The sequence below is a fragment of the Ambystoma mexicanum genome, chromosome 5q (assembly GCF_040938575.1).
Source record: "Ambystoma mexicanum isolate Mex_15411 chromosome 5q, UKY_AmexF1_1, whole genome shotgun sequence".
NCBI lineage: Eukaryota > Metazoa > Chordata > Amphibia > Caudata > Ambystomatidae > Ambystoma > Ambystoma mexicanum.
Genome location: NC_090933.1, coordinates 1,333,404,867 through 1,333,426,301, shown reverse-complemented (window position 1 = coordinate 1,333,426,301; position 21,435 = coordinate 1,333,404,867). Strand labels below are relative to the sequence as shown.

General features: G+C 46.1%; 1 protein-coding gene across 2 annotated transcripts in view; it reads right to left on the bottom strand.

The window, feature by feature from the left end:
- LOC138498084 (zinc finger protein 84-like) overlaps positions 1–21,061 on the bottom strand; it is a 30,768-nt gene extending 9,707 nt beyond the window's left edge. The window contains exons 1-2 of one of the 2 annotated variants that reach the window (XM_069621933.1): positions 20,954–21,061; positions 20,720–20,780 (exon numbers count right to left, since the gene is read on the bottom strand). The gene's annotated coding sequence lies outside the window, so the exon portion shown is untranslated. Of the gene's footprint in view, positions 1–12,793; positions 12,913–20,719; positions 20,781–20,953 lie in introns of those variants that run through there. The other variant, XM_069621934.1, reaches the window with a different exon arrangement.
- Between the last annotated feature and the right edge of the window lie 374 nt (positions 21,062–21,435).

The window sequence follows — 21,435 nt, the reverse complement described above, 5'->3', positions numbered from 1 at the left end:
CCACTGATGACTTGTGTATTGGCCCAAACACAAATAGTATGAGCAACAGCACCATCAAGCAAACAAGGAGAGCATTGTGATTTAAAGGTAACGTGCCAAACTCTTCCCACGGTGAGAATGGCACACACCACGCTGGCACTACATTCAAACATGTACTTTAAACCTAGATAAACTCCTAACCCTGTTTCCCTGTGTATCAGCGAGTAGTTTTCCGAAGGGGGATGCACACGGTTAAGAAGTGGGTGTAAATGGATCTGTTATTTACCAGGAGCCCATAACCCGACCCAGGCCCCTTTTTGTGGATTCTGAGAATTGCACCCCTGGGTTTAACCTCAGCATGCCCCTGTACCCCCTGTGCTGGGACCAGGAACTGCTTTCATCACATGCCTAGTAACCAATGAGGATGTTGCCCCATCACTGCCAATATCCAAGAATTGATTTCCACCATTTAGTGATTACACACGATTTCTGTTGATCTACGGTGGAGATTCTACTCACCCTACTCCAGGGGAATCTGTGCAACATAATACCACAGATCCATGATCTGTAACATGTGGGAATTCCATTGCCAGCATCTATTGCAACCCATATGGCATCAACCCTGGAATAAGACCTTATGTATGTGTGAATAATATGCATAGTTAGTCACCCCAGGATGCGTGAGACACCAACCGTCCACCTGTCAGTCCTACCTTACTACATTTATTGTGCGTCTAGCATAAGTAGCTATCACTTCAGCTCTGAAATCTCTCCATTGGCTCCCAGTGGATGCAAGGTTTAAATTTAAAACCCTCTGCATTGTCCACAAAGCTTTCTGGGGCCTGGGTCCAAAATACCTTCAGCTATCCCTCCGCAAATACCTCCCCTCTCAATCTCTTTGCTCCTCTACCTCTAATTCCCTCAGGGTCGGTCGTTTCTCAAAGAAACGAGCCGGGGGTAGATCTCTGTCTTCGGCCGGGGCCTCCCTCTGGAACAGCCTCCCTTCCACTCTAAAACTTGAGGAGAACCATGTCCGGTTCCGGAAGCACCTCAAGACCTTCCTCTTTGCATCTGACTTTGCTCCCCTCCTCCCTTGCTAATCTGCTCTCTCTTGGCACTGTACACCTGGCCACCCTCTATCTCCTTGGCCTAGGTACCTGCTCACTCTGCCACCCTTCTGCACTTCCTCCCGGCCACCCATTGCACTGGAGACTGTATCTGTACCCATACAGACCCCCAGTGTCCCCCATTTTTTTCTTCATTTTATGCACTTATCAGACTTACCCAGTCTGCTGCCGTAGCACTTGCCACTTGCTGGCTGCACTACCCCTGCTTATAGCTTATTGCTCCATTATCTATTTTATTTTTGTATTTATTATTATTTATATGTCTATCCTCTGCTCCGTACTTTCACTCTCCCCCTTCCATGCACTTTTCCCCCTTTTCCCTTCCCATGCACTTGCACGTTCTCAATGTCATCGGGCCTAGTAAGATTGTTGTTTTGTTCTCCCCCGTTTCCCCTCCCTTGCCTTATCACGCTCTGAAACACTTGTGTACGAGCGCGATACCAATAAAATATCATATCATATATGCGAGAACCTTCGAGAGTTCCAGTATGGTGGACAAACGCCAGGTTGCTGTGAGCCAATACAATCATTGTTTGTGAGTGCTCCATGTTCCGAGTGGATAATCCCTAGAAGCCCCCATCCGTTCTCAGGTATGTCTACTCTGCTGCCACAACCTTAGGCTGTGTGTGGTAAAGCACCCTCCACTTTCGTGGTCTTCTTAAAATGTGGCTATTCTACGCCTTCCTGTGGCTCCAGTCTGTTCCTCTTCGCACCATGATGCCTCCTGGTGACCGTGCGGGTTATAAATATTGTTAACATAACAGAACTTTTAGGATGTCAAGGCCCACAATATTTAACAATCTTGGCCTAACCATATCCCTGTGCGACACGTATCAAACTCAAGTCCCCTTTGAATCCAATTTCAGTGATTTATCTGGCCACAATGTACTATAATGACCGACTGCAATAAATAAGCCCTGCTGTACCTCAACACCCTCCATCCTTGTCTCTACATATGTGCTTCTGAACCCGCTGAGTGAAAACGAATTAAAAACTCCATCAATGAGGTTCCTCACTAGGAAGTAGAAAGAGCCAGATTCCTGTCCTTGACCCAGTACCCATCCCAACAGAGCCAAGTGCATTGGTTCTCATTGTGCCGCCGACTCTCCTGTATCCCTGCAGCGACAGTTCCCTCCCACTAACGTGGGTCAGAGCTGGTGGCGCAGGGTGCTTTCATTCATTTCTTTAATGCACCTCACTTCAAATGTCATGGAAGCGGGGCACATCGCCTCAACCCCCATTCTGCATTAGATTGGGAATGCTGATACTTTTCATTTTACAGGAGCCAGGCTTTGCGCAATTCATACTACGCTTAAAACGATATTACACATGTCCCCAATTAGAAATAAATATTTATAGGACTGGATGTGGACCAGGCGGTGTGCAGGTTAGTGCTAACAGGGGGTAGGGTATGCACATAGTGGAGACACGATCTGGTGGCACCAGCACTAGGGACAAGGGTGTAAGCTTCAGAGTCCAATAGGGTGCTGCACCAGGGCGACATGCCCTGTGTTTGAGTGCCACACTGTGGGCTACTCTGCCCTCCTCCCCCACTGTGGGTCTGGCTGTGAGCGGGTTCCCTGCAAACCTGATGTCTACAGCTACCAGAATTCCTTGCAGCAGAATCATCACTGAATGATAACACCTGCACTGGCTGAAAAAAGGTAATTCTTAACAGACCAGGAAAGCAACACTCACCCTGCAGGGTTAAAAAACGCCACTCATTCTGCACATAAGAAGTGCTTCTTCAGGCTGGAATTAGTTAAACATCTTAGTTCACTTCCTAATACATTAGGTCTGTTAGCCAGACTCTGCCTCCGATTCAAACGTCATGTGATCGCAAAATAAATGACGGGAATAAAAGCCACTACGCAGGCGGCCATGTAAGAATGTCTTCAAATTGTGAAACAGCTAATCATGGCACCAAATCAATTGAAGGGAAGCTATAACTGGGGAGATAAATCGCACCATGGAATAGTAACACCCTGAAACACAGGAGATATATACACACTGAAATAATCTTTGTTAAAGGGATGTTATGGTTAGAAGTAAAACTGAAAAACTCAGAAATTTGCCAGTTATGGTAAGCTAAGCAACTATAACTCGCACCACCACTGTGCAATGCTAAAACTAACAACCAGGACATCAAAGATGACATCACAAATGTCATTGATGACATCACATATCTGGGCCACTTGTTTTTGTTCACTGACATTTCTAGGCCAGGTGGTTTTGTTCACCGACAGTCAGAATATTAAAATTGAAAAGGTGCTATATATCTAGACATTAATCTTGCCACATGTTCTTAAAGTACTTTCCTTAGGGTTTGCTCTCAGCTCATGGTGCACATACATGGGGCAATAAGCAGGCCTAAAACACACAATTAATTTGTGTACATGAAGATTAACTTGAATTATCATTTTCTGGTGATGCTGTTTCTTTCTTCCTTTAGTTTCCCTGTATGTGCCTCCGATTTGTACGCATTGTGGGTCTTCATATGTATTGTTTGTACTAGCGCAAGTGTGTGTAAGCCTTGAATTGTTAGCTAGTTATTACATTTTAACATTACTCAAAACTCTAATAAGGTAGCATTCATTAGCTTACTATCTACAATTACAAGATTATGAATATTGTACTTGTATGGTGCAGCTGCAGCCATTGCCTACGTTTATGTATGATTAGGTTCCTGTACTAACAACAACACTCCAATATGATGTTTTGTTTAGACGAGTACATTCTTTAAGATGCTGGGCTATCTGCAAGTACGCAACCCGATCTAAATGTTTGTGGAGGAAAGGAGTGTTAGTTATTGCTTGATAGTTGAATGGGTTATCTTGGGCAAGACCTGTTTTTTCAGTATAGGGATTATCCATGCTTGCTTCAAGTCGTCTGGGACGATACCCCGATCGAGGAATACGTTAATAAATGTACGCATCCTCTCCAAAAGGGACGGTGGGCAGGTCTTAATAATGAGAGAAGAACATGGGTCTCATATATTTAGTGGCTTTGAGTTGTGTGATAACCTTCTTAAATTCCTCCGTTGAAATAGGGCAAAAGTTGAAAGCAGGAATGGCAGGATCTGTAATGAAAGATTTGGGATCACCCATGTCAAGATTCGAGGCCAGGAGTTTTTATTTTGACATTATGCCCTCTCGAATGTCCCTACGTTTTTGAGACATGGCCTTTTGAATCTGCAAGCATCAGTTTGCGTCTTTAATGATAGTAGAGGCCAATGGTTGGGGAGTAGTCTCTTGCTCTTTCAAGATTCTAAACAGCTCTTTCAAGTCAGAGGTTGCTTGGGAGATCCTGAGATTATGAAAGTTCTTTTTCACAACTATTATGGCAGATTTATAATTTCTAGCGGCTCTTTTATAGGCCTCCAAGGCTATAAGGTTAGGGTTTGCTTTCCAGACATATAATGCTTTACGTGCAGAGGATTTCAAAATGTGCAGGTCCGGTGAGAACCAGGATTTGCTTATTTTTCCCTCAAGCTGTTTATTTTTGACCTTCCGGGGAGCTAGTGCTTTAGCAACATGCTCAAGAGTAGCTGTGAGACTGGAGGAAATTGAATCGGATGAGTCTAATTCCGTAAAATTGAATGTGGGCTCCAGAAGGGGTTCGATATTCTCTAAGGTCAGCTGTTTCAAATTCTGTGCAAAGAAAGCTTGAGATCTGTTAAGCTTATTTTTTATTGGGAATGGTGCGGTAAAGGAGAAATGCACGAAGGCAAGATCTGACCATGGACAAGGGGAGATTCGCATATCGTGGCAATGGAGGTTGGTGGTAGAAATCCAATCCAGGGTATGGCCTAGTTTGTGGGTAGGGGCATGCATGATTTGGACTAGCCCCAAATCTGAAAGTGACTGTTGCAGTTCAGCAGCTGCAGGGTCATCAGGATGGTCTAACCAGAAATTAAAATCACCAGGCAGTATAAAGCAAGAGGTTGGCAGAAAAAGAAGAGGGCCGATAGATCAATAGAAGATTGACAGTTGCCTTCCGCATTCATACCTACTTTAACATGCATACATTCTATGCCCTCGATTATGTGTCCTTGTATTTCCCAAGCTGGTAAAGTGTCTTTAAATATCATTGCAACACCTCCTCCCCGACCTGTAAGTCTGTCTCGTCTTAACATAGTATATCCAGTTGGAATGGAGATGTTTAGAGCTGGTCCTGCAGAACTGGAACCCTAAGTTTCTTTCAGAAAACAAATGTCAAGATTATGGAGCTCTATGTAGTCAGCCACCTCATGAGCATGTTTCACCAGAGACCTGGTGTTTCAAAGCACACAATGTAGAATATCTACAGGAGCCACAGGATTTAAAACGGGTTCTGGAGAAGGGGGATTGTGTTCCGATTGTGAAGAGGACTTTACTTTACTTTATAGCATTTGTATGGCGCACCATAAACCCATAGGTGTGAGGGCGCAGACAAAAACATAGAAGAAAGGGGAGATAGAGAGGCTGAACGATCTAATGGAAAGAGTAACCGTAAACCAGGGGCAACTATTTGAAGAGGAAGGTTTTAAGGCCCTTCTTGAATGTATTCAGGGATGATGAATTTCTCAGTTGGTCTGGCAGAGTGTTCCAAAGCACCGGTGCAGCAGAGGCAAAAGCACCACAGTGTGCCTTTTTGCCTTTGACTCTGGGCTGCTGGAGCAGATTCCGGTTGTTGGACCGAAGGTTTCTGGCTGAAGATTTTATTCCAATGTACCTTTGCAGGTAGGAGGGCATCTTGCCCTGAAGGCATTTAAAAGTGATGACCATAAGTCTAAAGGAGATTCTTGATTCCACGGGCAGCCAGTGTAGTGCTCGACGTGCCTCCGAGACATGTACCCTGTATGCAAGACAAGATACCACTCTAACAGCTCTGTTCTGAACCACCTGAAGGCGTGCTAATAGGCTACAACAGTAGTCTAGTTTGGAGCTGATAATGGCTCGGGCTATGGTCTCGGCGTTGGATTGGGAGATGTACGGACGCAGATGGGACAGGAATTTAATATAATAGTTGGCGGAAGAAACGGTACTGGCCACATAAGAATTCATCTTGAGTGATTGATCCAAAACCACGCCCAGGATTTTAACCTTGGGAAGAGTGGAAATTAGAGCATCTCCCAGCTGGAAATGTTTGTAAGTTGGGTCTAATTTGGCTATGATGCTATAAGATCCTACAACCATGAGTTCTGTCTTGCTGCGATTGAGTGCAAGATTATTCAACATCATCCATTGTTCTATCATAGCAAAGATGCGATTAAGTTCTTTTTCATCCTCCGAATGCTGGCCTGTAAGAGGGATGACACATTGAGTGTCATCAGCATAGTTGGAAAAGAGGATGCCCTCATGGGCCAGATGGGCAAAGAAAGGAGACATGAAGATGTTATAAATGCAAGGCGACAAACTGGCGCCTTGTGGCACTCCAAACAATGTCTGAATTGCAGGTGCTTTGGCATTGTTGGAACATACCCTGCTAGACCTGTTGGATAGGAATGAAAGTAGCCAGTTGGTAGCGGCCTGCGAACAGTTAGCTACTGACATAAGCCTGTCTGCTAATATGGCATGATCGACGAGATCGAATGCTGCCGATTGATCTAGGGAGATCAAAAGAGAGATCTTTTGAGAGTCCATTCTTTGTAGTAACTGTGACTTAAGGTCAAGAAGCGAGGTCTCCGTACCAAACCCTTGTCTGAATCCTGAGTGAAAAGGATTAAGAATAGGGTGGGCGTTTAGATGTTGCGCTATTTGAATATATGCTACTCGATCCAGTATCTTAAGCAAGAAAGGAGTGTTAGTTATGGGCCTATAATTTGTAGGGATGTTTTGATCCAAGCTGGGTTTTTTCAGTAAGGGAGTAGCCCACGCTTGTTTCAAATCGTCTGGGACCGAACAGTTCTGCAACGAGGCATTTACAAATTTACATATGGCTTGAACAAGAGAAGGGGGACAGGTTTTGATAATTGTCGAAGCACAGGGATCCCCTGTGCAGTTGGTTGCCTTAAGTTTATTAATAATGGAAGCCAACTCCTCCTCTGATATAGGTGTAAAATCAAAGATGGGAATATTGGGACCCCTGATGAAGGTGTTACTAACTAGGTCGATACCTGGTGTGTCAGAGGCTGCTTTTTTGGTTGCTATAGATTCCCGGATACCATCCAATTTATTAGCCATGGTGGTCTGAATATCCAGACACCACTCGTCATTTTTAATAATGGCGGATAGTGCCGGTTCTGGGACGGACTCTTGTTCTTTCAATATTTTAAATAGTTCCTTAGAGTTCGATATAGCCTGGGAGATTCTGGAATCCAGGTAGGATTTCTTGGCATCAGTAACCGCCCTTTTGTAATTTTTTGCAGCTTCCTTATAGTTGGAGAGTGCTGTGGAAGATTGATTGGCTTTCCAAGAATAGAATAGCTTGAGAGAGAGAGGGCTTTAAGAGATTGGAGTTCGGGCGAAAACCAAGGATTAGTGAGTTTCCTTTCAATCGGTTTCTTTTTGTCTTTTATGGGAGCGAGAGAGTCTGCCACTAGTTTAAGATTAGAACAGATTTTCTTGGTAAGAATGTCAAGATTATCTGTCTCTCGGATATGTAAGGTCTGAGAAGAGAGGGATTCAATTTTATCTGAGGGTAACAGTTTGGTATTGCGATATGTAGCAGTCACCGAGCGAACTGTTTGCGACTGGGAGCGACTGGGAGGCCTCCTCACACGATAAGGTGTCCTGCGGCATAATTGCCATTACTGGAATGCAAGAACACACTAAGTCCTAAGAAAAGCTAGCTGTATTAGGCGCCTGTAAGCTTTGCACAATATTAGTAAGGGTGTCTGCTAACTGATAGGTGCCCCCGTTGGGATGTGCGGCAGCGAATAAAGTGGTGGCAACGGAGGTAGCACTTACCTTAGGGCTAATGTTTCGTGGAGGGGATGGGCGGTTAAAGATGTTTCTGGCTGCTTCTATAGTATCCAGGACTGCTTGCAATCCCATAGCTGACAATAGGGAAGTGGACCACCAACAGCCGTACGTCCGGCACAGACCGACTAGCTCCTTCGTGAAGGCACGTTCGTGCCGGGTTTCAACTCAAGAGCACGAAGGAGAACTACACATCCGATGGGATTTGTAGTTTATTTTAATAGCAAAGCTACGTCCATGCAGACTAAATCTGCTTTAACTCGCACTGAGAAACGTGATTAGGAAAATCAACAAAGTGCAATTTTAAAAGCAGAAAAATAAAATATACAAATTTGATTTTCAGACAAGCACAATACTGGGTACTGTTAGCCCACTCTAAGTTACCCGCTAATAAAACTATAACATCTGTAACAAAGTAGCAAACAATGAAATCAATCTATCATGGCTCAGGGTCCTCAACCCAAACTCCTCCTCCTCTTTGACCGGGGCTTGGCGTCCCTCACCAACTTCCTTCCCGCGCCTGCTACTTTTTCCTCTCTCTCTCTGTTCCCCCTCCTCTGACTGGTGTACCACACCCCTGAACCCCTCCTCGGAAAACCCTCAAAGGCAGTGACCTCTTGCATCTAGCCACACTTAATGTTCGTTCAGCCATCAACCACTCTGCTAACATCTGCCTCCTCCTTGAAAACCTTGACCTCGACATCCTTGCTCTGACCGAGATGTGGTTCAATGTCAGCTCAGTCACTGCTTTTGACTCCCTTCTCACTGATGGCTATAAGATCATCTCAGAGCCTTACCCCAACCGTGCTGGCGGTGGGTTTGCTCTGATCTTCCCTGATGGGCCCCTTCTTCCCTCATACCCACCCAGCCTTACTCTTCCTTCGAGAGCCTGGTTTGCAAGCTGGTCATCTCTTGCACTTCCTCCCTGACCATTGCCACTACCTACAGGCCACAGGGCTCTACCACCCCGTTCCTCTCTGAATGGGCCAATTTCTCCTCCTCTCTCCTCACAGCCTCCTCTAAACTCCTGCTACTGGGTGACTTCAACATCTACCTTGACTCCTCAATCACAGCATCCACTCTCTTTCGTGACCTCTGCACCTCGCTCTCCCTCTCAATTCTCCCCTCTAGTCCTACCCACTCGGCTGGTCACACTCTTAATGCCTTAATCCACACTGATCTCCTGCTCTCCTCCCCACCCCACTCTCCTGGTCTGACCATTCACTCCTCTCCTCTCACCTGGGTCCTCTCTGCCGTCTGACCGCACCTCCCCAGACCTGCCAACCTTGTTCACGAACATCCGTCCGATGAAACGAGGGTCAGTTGCTGCCTTTGCATCAACCATCATACCCCTAAGCCCCCACTGCAGACTCTACCTCTGACTGCACTCTCAGCAACCTCCACCTTGCCATCACTAATGCTCTTGACACTCTGGCGCCAGTCATGAGGATCTGCCTGAAACATGCCTCCAAGCATAACATCTGGTACGACTCCGAACTTGCAGCCCTGGTGAAACGCAAGTGCAGAGCTGCGGAACGGAAGTGATAGACCTCAGGCTCACCCTCTGACAAACTGGCCTGTCGCCTGCTCCAAAGGCATAACCGACTCTCCATTCGCTCCAGAAAAGGGCCCACCTCCAGGCTTGCGTCTCTGGTGCACCGAACAACCCGGCTGAACTCTTTAAAATGTGCAACGAACTAGCCAACCCTTCCGGAGTCTCCACCTCACCTCTTCCCTTCCAAGTCCTCTGCAACGCACTGGCCACACACTTTACTGCAAAAACTCAGGACATCCTGAGCAACCTTGCTTCTCTTTCTACCTCTCCTTCCTGTGCTCCCCTGCCTCCTATGGCCTCCCATCCCCCCTCTACCTTTCTCTCCTCCTTCTCTCCAATCACACCTGATGAGGTCACCAGAGTTGTCCGCACTATGACGGTCTCCTCCAAACAGGTCTCCCCCCTGTTCCTCCAGGACCATTAAGGACAATCTTGGCTCTCTGGCCCCTGCACTTGCTGATTTCTGCAACCACTCTTTTTCTGCTGGATATTTCCCCTCTTCCCTCAATCACTTCCGTGTGCATCCCCTCATGAAAAATCCTTCTGCAGACCCGTCTTGTCTGGCTAACTTCCTCCCTGTCTCTATCACCCCTTCCTTGGGAATCTCCTGGAGAAGATGGTCTTCCCCCAACTGACCCAGCATACTGAGCTTGTTGGTCGCCTACATGACCATCAATCTGGATTCCAAGGTTCCAGAGGCATGGAAACTGCTCTTCTGGACACCTGTGAAGAACTGCTTGCAACTCTTGATTCTAACTCTCCAGCTGTTCTCATTCTGCTTGATCTCTCCTCTGCATTTGACACAGTCAAAAATCCATCCTCATAATACGGCCCCACAATACCCTTGGTATCTCACAGCGGGCACTGGACTGGCTGACCTCCTTCCTCAATGACCGTCCTTCCCAGGTTATTCTGAGCTCCTTCTCCTCCCCCACCTCTTTCTCCACCTGCGGCGTCTCCCAGGGTTCCAACCTTTCTCTCTTGCTCTTTAACATCTATCTTGCTCCACTCGCACACCTAATTTCCACCTTCTCCCCTATCTTCCACTGTTATGTAGATGTCACACAACTCTTCTTCATACTTTCCTCTGATCCTCTCCTTACTTCCTCCATCATTCCTGAATACCTATGAGTGCTTCCAATGATCTCTGCCTCAATGCCAGCAAGACTGAGGTTCTTCCCATTGGGACTCCTGCTCCCTCTTTCTTCCCCTCACTCTGGCCTCCCTCCATGGGCTCTCCACCTTCTCCTTCATCCAAAGCCAGAATCATTGGAGTCATCTTCATCTCCTCTCTTTCCTTCCTCACATTCAGGATCTTGCCAAGAAGACCTGCTTTCAACTCCACCTCTACAAAGGGATCCTTCCTTTCCTCACTTTCTCTAAGAAGCTCAATGTCTCTAGAGCCCTGGTTCTCTGTAGGCTAGACTACTGCAAATGCATCTTCCTCTCTACGACCCCTCAAGCTAATCCAGAATAGGGCTGCGAGACTTATCATTGGCTTAAAGCCCAAGTACCACATCTCTCCAACCCTAAAATCTCTTCATTGGCTCCCAGTTGCTGCAAGGATCAAATTCAAATCCCTCTGAATCTTCCAGAAGGCTGTCTGGGGCGGGGACCACACTATCTACAACTTGCTCTCACTAAATAATCTCCCTCCAGATATTTAAGTTCCTACGGAACCAACTCTATTTGTATCAAGTGCTTTGCTAAACAGCGAGCTGGTGGCCAATCTCTTTCCTCAGCTGGCTCCCTCCTATGGAACAGCCTCCCCCTTCCTCTTGAGCAGGATCTCCTCAAATTCTGGAAGCTCCTCAAGACCATCCTTTTCGCCTCCTCCTTCCCTCCCTCCCTCCTCTGCCAAACCCCACAGTTGCTGAGATTGGTGGTCAGGGCTCTAGGTGTCTGGCCTCCCACACCCAGCCTCTGCCTGCTCCCAGCACTTGCCTAGGCACCCACTGGCCTGTGCTATCACAGGCTTGCACTTATTTATTGTCTGTTGACCACTCTTGCCAAGTCACTTAACAGCTGCTTACTCCCTAGCACTTCCCTCTATGGTACTCCTAGCACTTACCTCCCCCCTCTCTCTCTGCACGGGCACGTTCTGAATGCTCATGAGGCCTAGTAGTTCCACCTCTATCTTTCATTGTTATATTTGCATTTAATTCCCAGGTTCTCTCCCTGTTGCCCTGTGGGAGCTTTGAAACACAATTTACTTGATGTATAAAAGCCTTACAAAATGCACGATAATTAAAATTAATCCAAAAAGTATAAAGCTATGTTTGGGGCGTAGATGAGCAGCCACCACTGTGATTAACTTGAGGAAGACAAGGCACCGATGGAATCGCAGGAGGAAGCTCACTGAATTGAAAATGATGGTTTGCTACATTGAGCTGCAGATATTTGCAGTGGCCTGGAAAAGTATGCATTGTGTTGCCAGAGGGATATCTTGGAGTGCAACCATCCTGAATTTCTGGGATTTTACAAATATTCCTACAGCAGTAGGTTCGACACTGGCCTTTTGGTTTGTCTTTATTTGGCACAAGGATATTATGAGAAAATACCCCCTACTTACCAAGTGGCTGGTACTGGTTCTATTGCTCCTTTTAGTAGCAGCTTCTTGACCTCTTATTGGAGCAGTGAGAAATGATTGTGTGGAGGCAGGTCCAAGTAATTATCTGACTGCGCTTAACATCCACTTGTCTGACAATCCCCTCCCATTCGTGGGTGAATGTTGTTAATCAGTCCTAGGAACTGCCACTTAGCGGGACCCAATCCAGGGACTGAAAGTGACCACTGCATCCACGACACATGGACCCTCTGCAATCGAATTAAGTGATCCCAATGTATTTAGGAACCCTAGTGGTGGTTCTTAGCAGTTCTATGTTCCGTCATCAACGGTTGTTTTTTCGATGGGATTTTGCGTCATTTATTTTTTCTGAAAAAAACCCATTGAACATTTGATTTGTGGGGGGTTCCGTCCCAAACCGCCTCCCCCGTTAGTTTTACTCTGTGAGAGACCCCCCATATATACCCTCACCCACCCCCCATTTTCCAATGGTTTTTTCTAGAAAATAAAAATAAAAATCAGCAAAAAACCCATCGAAAAAACATTTGTCGATGAATGAACGTTGTATCATTCTTAGCTTAACTGAAATCAGGAAGACACACATGGATAGGAATTTTACTGCGCACACACCCACAAAAGAGCTTATGGGGTGGAAGGTACTCACCCTACCTCTTCCTTGCCTGATCGTGATTGGTGTAGTTCTGGCCAAGGCTACTTGACTGGGCTTCAGAGCAGTGGTCTTCAAACAGGGGGGCTGGCCTACTTGGGGGCCGGAAAGATGTCCAAGGGGGGACCACAGACTAATTTAAAAGGGATTAAGATTACTGTTTTTAATATTAAAACAGGAAGAAGGTGGCTACTTTTAAAAGAAAATATAAGCAGTAGAAAAGAAAACCTAGCAAGATAGCAACACAATTTCCGAAATAAAATCTGGATTTTCCTTCTTTGGAACAAGTAGGTTTACCTTTCTTTGATGCCCACTTTCACATGCAATTGACAACATCATTATTTTACAGTGAGGTGAGTGCAGGTATGAGTAAAGAGAGGGAGATTATTCCTGAAAACAAAATATATCGGTTCTAAAAAACCTGCGTTCCTCCCCAACAGGTGGGACCATAAAACAGAGGGCAGGTTACTCTGGCCTAAAACCAAGGCTCTTAATGCTATACTTTCACAATAAAGCCTTTGTCACATCAGTGATTGAGACCTTAACAGATGAGGTCCATACCTCACCCCTCCTGCCAGGATGGTCCAATATCAGGATTTTAGATCCCTCACATTGCACGCCATGGAGAGCTCAGCACGCGTCATGACTGAATCATGCTGCTGTTAGCAACAGTATCTGCAGGGTGTAAGCTGTGAGGACTGGATGAAAACCTAGGTCCAGTTGATGGAGCCACAGCTTAGAGCTTCCTTCGCAGGGCAATGTGTGGGAGAGTGCTTCAAAGTGGGTCATCATCAAGAACGCACATGGGATGCTAGCCATCAGGGGGGTCCTAACACCTAACCATGCCAGTTGGTCATTATTTCCCATAACCAGAGACCAGAAGTTATTTAGGGATACAGATAAATTCAAGAGCCTGTAACACTCGGATCACCTGACTTGCTAACCGTTCACGAACGGGTGCAAGTGGGCATGTCACTGTCCTTGACTTTCCTTCACAAGCGTGAGAAAGGGGTCTCGTTTTCAATCACCTCAGGTTGTGGCCCCTCTAGCGGGTGGGCAGGCAAGGGAAGTGTGGGTCTGTCATAAATCCACACTCCATACCACCCTTTCCATCGACTCTACCTCACGCTCTCAATTCCCCTCCAGAACGCTCACTCATTCATGCCTAGACACAAAACCACACACAAATGGACAAGATGCCGTAACAAGCCACCAAAGTGCAGATCTGGCGTCTCATTTCATTCAGCCCCTCCTGATTTAGGCTTTATCGTCACTCCCTTGCTTCCCAGGTGATCTGGAAAGAGAACAACAGTACTTGTAGATACCAATGTGCGTATTTAATTATTTTATTTATGTGTTTTTATAGCGCTGCAGCCTGCAGGCATCAGAGCGCATTACATGAAGTCAAGGACTTTGTGACAGGACAACGAATAAAGTGCATTTAGGTTTGAAGGTTACATTGAAAGTGGTTTATTTGAAGAGTAATGTCTTCAAACTCTTTTGTTTGTCTAGTAAGGGTCTGATTTTCTCAATAGTTTTTGATGATATTGACAGTTCCTCTTAAGGTATGTTACTTGGGCTTCAGCTCCCAGTGATGCCTCCAAATAGACGCCTAGCGTTTAAGCTTTTTCCGATACTACAATGGGTGTTTCTTTTACGTTGAATGTGGAATAGGCCGGGCTGAGTTTTTTCCTAGCATGGGAAGAGCCAAAGATCATGAGCTCTGTTTTGGAGCCATTAAGGCACATCCCATTTGCCTTCATCCAGGATTTGATGGTGTTATATATGGATGTTAATTTGTTGCTATCTTGATTGTAGTCTCCACTGAGTTCGAACACCAGTTGTGTATCGTCGGCGAAGTTGGTAAAGAATATACCGAGATGGGTCAACAGGGTGCATATGCACCGCAGGTATAGGTTGAACAGCAGTGGGGAAAAACTAGCTCCGTGAGGGACTCCACAATCCACTGGTTTGGATGATGATGTGTGATTTCCCCAAATTACTTTGGATTGTCTATCTTGAAGGAAAGAGGTCACCCAATCGATGGCTCCTTGGGAGCAATTTCCAACTAGATCTAGGGCCTCTCGGAGCTTCCGATAATACAACAAATCGAAAGCTGCCATGAGGTGCAACAGGATCAGCAGGCTTGCTTTGACCTGGTCCAGTAATCCCAGCATCTCAGTCTGAAGATCGATTAAAGCTGACACTGTGCTGTGGGCTTGTCTGAATCCTGACTGTTGGGGATGAAGTAGATTGTTGTTGTCTACATACTCTTGCAATTAACTTGTACAACTTAACTCCTCCACTACCTATAGCAAAGTGCTGTGATCCACCATAGAGGTTCAATAGTGAATTACAAATTGAGTTTAATAGGATGGCACAGAGGAAGGGATTGACATAATATAATAGGTGTATTTGTAGCGTGCACCCCCACACACACTGATGTATTTTGGTGTTACAGACAGAAAGTAACAGATGCTCATTGTTACACAACTCAGTGGTACTCATGCAGTTAATCTTGGGTGGATGAAGTGCTGGGGGGACCTGCAGGGATTCAAACCAGTGACTATGAGGTCACAAGCATGGATACTTCTAGAGCAGGGGTCCCCAACCTTTACGTTAGCTAGAGCTACTTTTTGTGGAGGTCAACAGTGGAGAGCTACTAGCGGGCGATATCGCGGTGGGGATATTTATAAACCTCTGAATTTTTACCAGTTTTGTTTGGCCCAATTATTTCCTCTCTATATAAACAGATGGAATAACATATGCCTTCACGATTATATTAAGAACTTCAAAAACCTCTTCGTTGCATTATTATTTATTAGTAGCTGTCTCAAAAAGACAGTTATTTGTTGGACTACCACAAAAATATCCTGTAATTTTTGTGCCCTTCCTTTGCGTTTTATGCAAGCTTTCTACATGCTATGCACACTATTGTTTTCCAAATGTGCATTTCACTCTTCCATAAAAAAAAAGTAATTTCCAAATTGAAAAATGCTGCTTGTGTTCACTAGTTTTTGTTAAAATGTTTTTTTTTCGTCACACACCACACATACTCTGTTATTGGTGGGCCCCTCTGTGTTTTAGCAAAGGTTATATTTATAAAGATGTTATATGCTTGTCAAACTGGTTAATCACAAATAAATGTTTCTGTTGTGCTTACAGCAGTTTTTAGGAAATGAAACTGTGGGTCCATGGGTGCCAACTTTTGATTTTCACTACAGAGGCAGAAATATCCCCACCTCCGTCCTGAATATAAGCAAGCAACCAGCCCAACCCATACCCTGGCCAAACACATTTTATAGCACTTTTTTATGCTTACAGTGCTATGCGGACGACACTCAGCTCATTTTCAGGCTACCCTCAACCACCTCTTCTGCCTCCCTCATCTCTGACTGCCTGTCCGCCATCCAGGAGTGGTGTGATGCTAGCGATCTCTGTCTTAATGTCTGTAAGACAGAGATTCTCCTCATTGGAACACCTGCTCCCTCCTTTCCTGTCACACTCTGGCCGGCCTCCCTTGGCCCTCCTCCTGCTCCCACCTGTGAGGCTAAAAACCTTGTGGTCATCTTCGACTCCACACTCTCCTTCTCTCCTCACATCTCTAAGACGTCACACTACCAGCTGCACTTCCTCAGAGGTATTCTTCCGTTCCTCTCCTTCCCCCAGAAGCTCACTGTCTCCAGAGCTCTGGTTCTCTCTAGGCGTGACTATGCAACAGCCTCTTTCTAAATCTGCCTGCTTCTACTCTCCGCCCTCTGCAACTCATCCAGAACAGGACTGCAAGACTTGTCCTAGGCCTCGAGCCCAGGGATTGTATCTCTCCAGGAATGAAATCTCTGCACTGGCTCCCAGTGGCTTCGAGGATTAAGTTCAAAACCCTCTGTATTGTCCACAAGGCCTTCTGGGGCCTGGGGCCTCAATACCTTCAGCTCTCTCTTCCAACATATCTTCCCTATCGAGCGCTTCGCTCATCCGCCTCCAGCTCCCTCAGGGTTAGTCGCTTCTCCAAGCAACGAGTTGGTGGTAGATCTCTTTCTTCGGCTGCAGCTTCCCTCTGGAACAGCCTCCCTGCCTCCCTGAAACGTGAAGAGAATAATCTCTGGTTCTGGAAGCACCTCAAGACCTTTCTCTTTGCTTCTGCCTTTTCTCCTCCTCTCACCTTCTGACTTCCTGGCCGATACTGAAACTGCAATGGTCACCTGCACTGGTCACCTGGCAACCCCCCCTGCTCCCAAGCCCAGCCCTCTCCCCCCCAGTTGCACACCTACACTGCCTTCCTGGCAACCCCCCGCACTTAGAGACTGTTCTGTACCCCTACAGTTCCACCACTAGCACTTGACAGCTGATGTCTGCACTACCCTTGCACTTGCCACCAGCTGGCCGGACGCTACTTATTGTTATTTAGTTATTATCCCATGTACTGCACTGTCCCCTTCCCCTCGCTGCCGCACGTTCCTCCTTCCCATGCACTTGACACTTGGCCTAGTAGGATCATTGTCTGTCTTCTCTCTGTCCCCCTTCCCTTGCCTCATTGCTCCTTGAAACACTTATGATATGATATGGTACGGCATTTAGTTTTGAATATATAACATCTCAGCATCGATCTGTCAACCTGCTGAGCTACCCTGGTAGGCTTCTACTGTACAGCATGTCTATAGATCGCTTAATGTACTAAGAGTGGGTGTACCTGTGTCATGGAAGTGATTTGTATTTGTATTTGTTTTATTTATATAGCGCAGACTAGGCCCAATGGCAACCAGGCGCATATCTTAGTCGAACGTTAAATACATGCATAACATATAATCACAGTGGCCAACAGAATTGTCAAAGAGTATACAATTGACGTTACAGGTCAAGGTGACAAGCAAACACAGTAATGAAAAAGTGCTACAAAGCAAGGTCTCAAAGGTGGCCTGTCCGGTACAGAAGAGCTGTTATTGGTGAGATGTGGCTAACCAAAGCTTGGCTTTGTGTTTGAATAAGTTGAATGAAGGTAGAGTTCTTATGTGGTACGGTGTTCCAAAGCTTGGCTGCCAGGACAGGGAAGCTGGTTCCCTCGGCAGTTTGGAGTTTGAATCTAGGGATCGCAAGACCTTGTGATTGTGCAGATCTAAGTGCTTGTGAGGGTATGTACTGGGTGAATCGCGCGACTAGATATGCAAGGGCCTGATGGTTTGCACATTTGTATGTGAGGGCCAGTGCTTTCAGGGAGATCCTTTGGGCGACGGAAAGCCAATTGAGGTTCTTCCTGGTATCTGAGATGTGGGCAGATCGGGGGATATTGAGGGCCGCTCTAATGGCATTGTTTTGGGTAGTCTGAAGTTTGTTGAGATTACCTCGGTTAGTGCCTTGGTACAGAGCATTGCAGTAATCCAATTTGGACATAATCAAGGTCCTGGCTAAGGTGATGCAGTTCTGCGTGGTTAGGAACGGGCGACAGGCTGAGATCAATTAGCAAGTGTAGGCAGAAGCAGCAGCCACAGCGTTAGTTTGTCTAGTGAGGGTCAGGGAGGAGTCGAGGTAAATACCCAAGGTTTTGGTGTCTTTGGATACTTTAATTAGATTGCCGTCAATGTTGAAGTAGCCGAACAGGGGACTCAGTTTGTTGAGTCTCTGTTGCCTCCCTAAAACGAGAAGCTTGGTCTTGTCATCATTGAGGCACAGTTCGTGCTGGGCCATCCAGGCTTGGATGACAAGGTAGATGTCATTAAGGGCTTTAGAGTCAGCAATGTAGTCACCAGTGATAGGTATGAGTATCTGGGTGTCATCAGTGTAATTCGTGTAGGTGACGTCCAGATAATCAAGCACATCAAATAGAGGTTTGGTGAAGACATTGTAGAGGGTTGGAGAGACACAGGACCCTTGCGGGACTCCACAAGGGACTGGTGTAGGATCGGCCGATGAGGTTGGTGAAAAAACTCTCATGTGCCTGTTGTCGAGGAATGACCTGATCCAATTGGAGGCATTGTCAGAGAAGTGGGCAGCGGACTTCAAATGCCGACATAATATTTGGTGATTGACCAAATCGAAGGCAGCAGATAAGTCCAATAGTAGTAAGAGGGCCAATTTGCCGTTGTCTTTAAGGTCATCGATTTAAGTTTTAAGCCAAGAAGAGCTGTTTCAGCCCCGTGCTTAGGTCTGAAGCCAGATTGTCTTGAGCCGAGGAGGTTATGAGTTTCCAAGTCGTTCTGAATCTGCAGGTATGCTGCTCTGTCAAGTATTTTGAATAAGAACGGTAAAGTAGTGATAGGTCTGTAGTTTGTTGGTGTTTCCGGGTCTAAGGTCGTTTTTTTTAGGAGAGGGATAGCCCAGGCGTCCTTTAAGTTGTTGGGTACCGTTCCAGTTAAGAAAGAGGAGTTAATGAAGGTGGTTATGAAAGGAGCGAGGTCATGTGCCGCTTCCTTAATGATAGGTGCTGGGCAAGAGTCGCCTTGGCAATTAGATGGTTTGAGGTTGCGAATGATGTTTTTGACCTGGGGGATAGAGAGTGGGGTGAAGCTAAAAGGAGTGTGAGAAAAGGATGCCGTCGGAGTAATGGATGATTTAGTGGGAGGGTTGGTGAGTAAGGTGGTTTGTTTGGCGTTAATTTTCGATTGCAAGGTGGTGATTTTGTTGAGGAGGGTGTTTTGGATGTTATTGCACCATTTACTGTCTTTAATACAGGTATCAGGTGCTGGAGTGGGGGATTCCAGTTCTTTAAGGATTTTAAATAGCTCCTTGGTGTTGGATTCCGCTTGGGTGATCTGTTGGTTGTAAGTCTCCTTTTTGGCTTGTAAGATCGCTTCCTTGTAGTTATGGGTGGTGATGATAAGGGGATCTTTGTTGGGGTCACATGGGTGGCTCCTCCAGAGCGATTCTGCCTTGCGTTTTTCTTTACGTAAAGTCCTTAACTGCGGGGTGAAGCAGGAGTTCAGATGGGGTTGTTGTTTAGCTTTCCGTAGTTTGAGCAGTGCTATATTATCGATGGCTTTAAGCAGTGTTTGATTGAAGATATCTACTAAGACTGTGGGGTCGTTATGTTGAGTCATGCTGTTATCCAGGATGGGAAGGATAAGTGGGAGTAGTTTATCTCTGGTGATGTCTTTTTTATTCCTTGTGGGAATGGCAGAAGCTATTAGAGGAATGGTGTGCGGGTTGGTTGCTGGTAAGTGGAAAATGATGATGTGGTGGTCAGACCAAGTGCAGGTGTAGTTGGAACTTATGGTGGTGTTACAATTAAGAACAGTAATCCAGTCGATTTAAAGTGGAAATGTATGGTGTGGAGTTTGGAAAGAAGCCACATGAAAGAAATTGAACCATTTTTTAAATATTTTGAACCTTTCCAGGCGAGCGGCAGTGCTACTGTGATATTTTCATTGCGTGGTCACAATGATCCTGATCCTGCCCCAGCCCCTCTGACATATCTGGCAAACAAGAGCAGCTTGCTTAAGCAAGACAGTGTCGGGGGCGCACAAGGCCAACTCTGGTACTACAGGCGGCCTGCAGAAGCAGAAGGTGATTTTTTTACATCTGTCAGGGAGTTTACAAGCAGCTCCATGTGGCACAGCAGCCAAGCTCCCCACCCGCAATTGGGACAATTGGGACGGCCAAGGTTCGGATCCTGATCAAGGATAAAAGCCACAAAACACAGCATTTAATTATTTAACTTAAAAAAGTGTTCATTTTTCATGAAGAGGCTCAGGTGAGCTACTAGTCGCCCGCGATCGACCTTTTGGTGACCTCCGTTCTAGAGAATGCAGTTCTCCACGGGGAGCACAGTCCTGGACCCTAAACCTGGACACCACTTCCAGGAAGAGGCAGGAAGGAGGAATAAGACAAGACAGGAGGATATGAAGGGTCCAGGAACGCAGGGTGGGAGACAGGTTACCTCAGAAGCATAGGACAACCTGTGCAGAGAAACAAACTACAGCAGTTATTTACCTTTCAGTGCCTGTGCTGCTTACGATTTGCAGAGTAGGATGACACAATAGTGTGTTTAGATCTAGAAATGGAAGACATTATTATGTTATTAATTAAATATTAACAACACAAGACATCCTATAACGATATATAATCAAAATGTCCAAAGAGGAGCTGCCGTTCCCCTCTCCCCACCCAGGAATGCATCCTCCATCCCATACACAAGACAGGAGTGAATAGTTGCTGGTCACTCACCTACAGCAAATGATCAAATGATTCATTAAAATATCGGGATGTATTTCACATTTATCATTTGAGGTCTCTGGGAGATGAAAAGGAGGCGATCCACCGCCGGGCCGCAAATGCGGAGAACAGACATGCGCAGTGCAGAGATACTGGTTACCAGAGCATGCGCAGAAAAAGATTACGAGCCGGGACGCTGGAGCCTCGCAACAGAGTGCGCATGCTCAGTGATCGCGAAAAGTGCAGCGTTGATAAACACACAGATCACTGAAGCCGAATTACTAAAGCGGGCGCTGAGACACTAATCGCCAAAGTACACATAGGAAAGGATGATCAGGGCATGCGTACATCTCGGAACAGTTGCCGCAGGCTTAGTGATCTCAGTACTATGTATAGGTGATAAACATTTGGTCGCCGTGACGAAAATCACTAAAGTATGCGCGGGGAGAAGGGTGATGAGCCCGTACCGGGCACATTTCGGAATTAACTGCGCA